A 5,857-nucleotide genomic window follows, 5' to 3' on the forward strand; every position below is an offset into this window, starting at 1 on the left:
ATAGTCAGGAAACCATGACTATCTGTTGATCAACGAGCTAGTTAACTAGAGGCTCACTAGGGACATGTTATGGTCTATGTATTCACACATGTATTATGATTTCTAGATAACACAATTATAGCATGAATAACAGACAATTATCATGAACAAGGAAATATAATAATAATCATTTTATTATTGCCTCTAGGGCATATTTCCAACAGTCTCCCACTTGCACTAGAGTCAATAATCTAGTTACATTGTGATGAATCGAACATCCATAGAGTTCTGGTGTTGATCATGTTTTGCTCGCGGAAGAGGTTTAGTCAACGGATCTGCGACATTCAGATCCGTATGTACTTTGCAAATATCTATATGTCCATCTTGAACATTTTCACAAATGGAGTTGAAGCGACGCTTGATGTGCCTGGTCTTCTTGTGAAACCTGGGCTTCTTGGCAAGGGCAATAGCTCCAGTGTTGTCACAGAAGAGAGTGATCGGCCCCGACGCATTGGGTATGACTCCTAGGTCGGTAATGAACTCCTTCATCCAGATTGCTTCATGCGCTGCCTCCGAGGCTGCCATGTACTCCGCTTCACATGTAGATCCCGCCACGACGCTTTGCTTGCAAATGCACCAGCTTACTGCCCCACCATTCAAAATATACACGTATCCGGTTTGTGACTTAGAGTCATCCAGATCTGTGTCGAAGCTAGCATCGACGTAACCCTTTACGACGAGCTCCTCGTCACCTCCATATACGAGAAACATATCCTTAGTCCTTTTCAGGTACTTCAGGATGTTCTTGATCGTTGTCCAGTGTTCCATGCCGGGATTACTTTGGTACCTTCCTACCAAACTTACGGCAAGGTTTACATCAGGTCTGGTACATAGCATGGCATACATGATAGACCCTATGGCTGAGGCATAGGGGACGACACTCATCTTTTCTCTATCTTCTGCCGTGGTCGGACATTGATCTGAGCTCAATTTCACACCTTGCAACACAGGCAAGAACCCCTTCTTGGACTGATCCATATTGAACTTCTTCAATATCTTATCAAGGTATGTGCTTTGTGAAAGACCTATGAGGCGTCTCAATCTATCTCTATAGATCTTGATGCCTAATATGTAAGCAGCTTCTCCAAGGTCCTTCATTGAAAAACACTTATTCAAGTAGGCCTTAATACTGTCCAAAAGTTCTATATCATTTCCCATCAAAAGTATGTCATCCACATATAATATGAGAAATGCTACAGAGCTCCCACTCACTTTCTTGTAAACGCGGGCTTCTCCATAAGTCTGCATAAACCCAAACGCTTTGATCATTTCATCAAAGCGAATGTTCCAACTCTGAGATGCTTGCACCAGCCCATAGATGGAGCGCTGGAGCTTGCATACCTTGTTAGCATTCTTAGGATCGACAAAACCTTCCGGTTGCATCATATATAATTCTTCCTTAAGAAAGCCGTTAAGGAATGCCGTTTTGATGTCCATTTGCCATATCTCATAATCATAGTATGCGGCAATTGCTAACATGATTCAGACGGACTTCAGCTTCGCTACGGGTGAGAAGGTCTCATCGTAGTCAACCCCTTGAACTTGTCGATAACCCTTAGCGACAAGTCAAGCCTTATAGATGGTAACATTACCATCCGCGTCCGTCTTCTTCTTAAAGATCCATTTATTCTCTATCACTCGCCGATTATCGGGCAAGTCTGTCAAAGTCCATACTTTGTTTTCATACATGGATCCTATCTCGGATTGCATGGCTTCAAGCCATTTGTTGGAATCTGGGCCCGCCATTGCTTCTTCATAGTTTGAAGGTTCATCGTTGTCTAACAACATGATTTCCAGGACAGGGTTGCCGTACCATTCTGGTGTGGAACGTGTCCTTGTGGACCTTCGAAGTTCAGTAGCAACTTGATCCGAAGTACCTTGATCATCATCATTAACTTCCTCTCTAGTCGGTGCAGGCACCACAGGAACATCTTCCTGAGCTGTGCTACTTTCCGGTTCAAGAGGCAGTACTTCATCGAGTTCTACTTTCCTCCCACTTACTTCTCTCAAGAGAAACTCTTTCTCCAGAAAGGACCCATTCTTGGCAACAAAGATCTTGCCTTCGGATCTGAGGTAGAAGGTATACCCAATGGTTTCCTTAGGGTATCCTATAAAGACGCATTTTTCCGACTTGGGTTCGAGCTTTTCAGGTTGAAGTTTCTTGACATAAGCATCGCATCCCCAAACTTTTAGAAACGACAGCTTAGGTTTCTTCCCAAACCATAATTCATACGGTGTCGTCTCAACGGATTTAGACGATGCCCTATTTAAAGTGAATGTAGCTGTCTCTAGAGCGTATCCCCAAAATGATAGCGGTAAATCAGTGAGTGACATCATAGATCGCACAATATCCAATAGAGTGCGATTACGACGTTCGGACACACCGTTACGCTGAGGTGTTTCAGGCGGCGTGAGTTGTGAAACGATTCCATATTTCCTTAAGTGCGTACCAAATTCATGACTTAAATATTCTCCCCCACGATCTGATCGTAAGAATTTTATCTTTCGGTCACGTTGATTCTCTACCTCATTCTGAAATTCCTTGAACTTTTCAAAGGTCTCATACTTGTGTTTCATCAAATAGACATACCCATATCTACTTAAGTCATCAGTGAGAGTGAGAACATAACGATAGCCACCGCGAGCCTCAACGCTCATTGGACCGCACACATCAGTATGTATAATTTCCAATAAGTTGGTTGCTCGCTCCATTATTCCGGAGAACGGAGTCTTGGTCATTTTACCCATGAGGCATGGTTCGCATGTGTCAAATGATTCGAAATCAATAGACTCCAAAAGTCCATCTGTATGGAGCTTCTTCATGCGTTTGACACCGATGTGACCAAGGCGGCAGTGCCACAGATATGTGGGACTATCATTATCAATCTTACATCTTTTGGTATTCACACTATGAATATGTGTAACATCACGTTCGAGATTCATTAAGAATAAACCATTGACCAGCGGGGCATGACCATAAAACATCTCTCATATAAATAGAACAACCATTATTCTCGGATTTAAATGAGTAGCCATCTCGTATTAAATGAGATCCAGATATAATATTCATGCTCAAGGCTGGCACTAAATAACAATTATTGAGGTTTAAAACTAATCCCGTAGGTAAATGTAGAGGTAGCGTGCCGACGGCGATCACATCGACCTTGGAACCATTCCCAACGTGCATCGTCACCTCGTCCTTCGCCAGTCTTCGCTTATTCCGCAGCTCCTGTTTTGAGTTACAAGTGTGAGCAACCGCACCAGTATCAAATACCCAGGAGCTACTACGAGTACTGGTAAGGTACACATCAATTACATGTATATCACATATACCTTTAGTGTTGCCGGCCTTCTTGTCTGCCAAGTATTTGGGGCAGTTCCACTTTCAGTGTCCCTTTCCCTTGCAATAAAAGCACTCAGTCTCAGGTTTGGGTCCATTCTTTGGCTTCTTCCCGGCAACTTATTTACCGGGCGCGGCAACTCCCCTGCTGTCCTTCTTGAAGTTCTTCTTACCCTTGCCTTTCTTGAAACTAGTGGTTTTATTGACCATCAACACTTGATGTTCCTTTTTGATTTCCACCTCCGTTGATTTCAGCATTGAAAATACTTCAGGAATAGTTTTCACCATCGCCTGCATATTGTAGTTCATCACAAAGCTCTTGTAGCTAGGTGGGAGCGACTGAAGGATTCTGTCAATGACCGCCTCGTCCGGGAGGTTAATGTCCAGCTGGGACAAGCGGTTGTGCAACCCAGACATTTTGAGTATGTGCTCACTGACAGAACTATTTTCCTCCATCTTACAACTATAGAACTTCTCGGAGACTTCATATCTCTCGACCCGGGCATGAGCTTGGAAAACAATTTTCAGCTCTTCGAACATCGCATATGCTCCGTGTTGCTCAAAACGCTTTTGGAGCCCTGGTTCTAAGTTGTAAAGCATGCCGCACTGAACGAGGGAGTAATCATCAGCACGTGACTGCCAAGCATTCATAACGTCTTGGTTCTCTGGGATGGGTGCTTGACCTAGCGGTGCTTCTAGGACATATGCTTTATTGGCAGCTATGAGGATGATCCTCAGGTTCCAGACCCAGTCCGTATAGTTGCTGTCATCATCTTTCAGCTTGGTTTTCTCTAGGAACGCGTTGAAATTGAGGTTGACAAGAGCGTTGGCCATTTGATCTACAAGACATTTTGCAAAGGTTTTTAGACTAAGTTCATGATAATTAAGTTCATCTAATCAAATTATTTAATGAACTCCCACTCAGACAGACATCCCTCTAGTCATCTAAGTGATACATGATCCGAGTCAACTAGGCCGTGTCCGATCATCACGTGAGACGGGCTAGTCATCATCGGTGAACATCTTCATGTTGATCGTATCTTCTATACGACTCATGTTCGACCTTTCGGTTTTCCGTGTTTCGAGGCCATGTCTGTACATGCTAGGCTCGTCAAGTCAACCTAAGTGTATTGCGTGTGTAAATCTGGCTTACACTCGTTGTATTCGAACGTTAGAATCTATCACACCCGATCATCATGTGGTGCTTCGAAACAACGAACCTTCGCAATGGTGCACAGTTAGGGGGAACACTTTCTTGAAATTATGTGAGGGGTCATCTTATTTAAGCTACCGTCGTTCTAAGCAAATAATATGTAAAACATGATAAACAATACATGCAATCAAATAGTGACATGATATGGCCAATATCATTTGCTCCTTTTGATCTTCATCTTCGGGGCGCCATGATCATCATCGTCACCGGCATGACACCATGATCTCCATCATCATGATCTTCATCATCGTGTCTTCATGAAGTTGTCTCGTCATCTATTACTTCTACTACTATGGCTAACGGTTTAGCAATAAAGTAAAGTAATTACATGACGTTTATGTTGACACGCAGGTCATAAATAAATTAAGACAACTCCTATGGCTCCTGCCGGTTGTCATACTCATCGACATGCAAGTCGTGATTCCTATTACAAGAACATGATCAATCTCATACATCACATATATCATTCGTCACATCCTTTTGGGCATATCACATCACATGGCACATGCTGCAAAAACAAGTTAGACGTCCTCTAATTGTTGTTGCAAGTTTTTTACGTGGCTGCTATAGGTTTCTAGCAAGAACGTTTCTTACCTATGCCAAAACCACAACGTGATATGCCAATTTCTATTTACCCTTCATAAGGACCCTTTTCATCGAATCCGATCCGACTAAAGTGGGAGAGACAGACACCTGCTAGCCACCTTATGTAACTAGTGCATGTCAGTCAGTGGAACCAGTCTCACGTAAACGTACGTGTAAGGTCGGTCTGTGCCGCTTCATCCCACGATGCCGCCGAATCAAGATAAGACTAGTAACGGCAAGTAAATTGACAAAATCAACGCCCACAACAACTTGTGTTCTACTCGTGCATAGAAACTACGCATAGACCTAGCTCATGATGCCACTGTTGGGGAACGTAGCAGAATTTTTAAAATTTTCTACGCATCACCAAGATCAATCTATGGAGTCATCTAGCAACGAGGGAAAGGGCAGTGCATCTACATACCCTTGTAGATCGCGAGCGGAAGCGTTCAAGAGAACGGGGTTGATGGAGTCGTACTCGTCGTGATCCAAATCACCGATGACCAAGTGGCGAACGGACGGCACCTCTGCGTTCAATACACGTAGGGTTGGGAAGACGTCTCCTCCTTCTTGATCCAACAAAGGAAGGAGAGGTTGATGGAGATCCAGCAGCACGACGGCGTGGTGGTGGAAGCAGCGGTGATCTCGGCAGGGCTTCGCCAAGCTCCAACGAGAGAGAG

The sequence above is a fragment of the Triticum dicoccoides genome, chromosome 1A (genome assembly GCF_002162155.2).
Source record: "Triticum dicoccoides isolate Atlit2015 ecotype Zavitan chromosome 1A, WEW_v2.0, whole genome shotgun sequence".
NCBI classification, from domain to species: Eukaryota; Viridiplantae; Streptophyta; class Magnoliopsida; order Poales; family Poaceae; genus Triticum; species Triticum dicoccoides.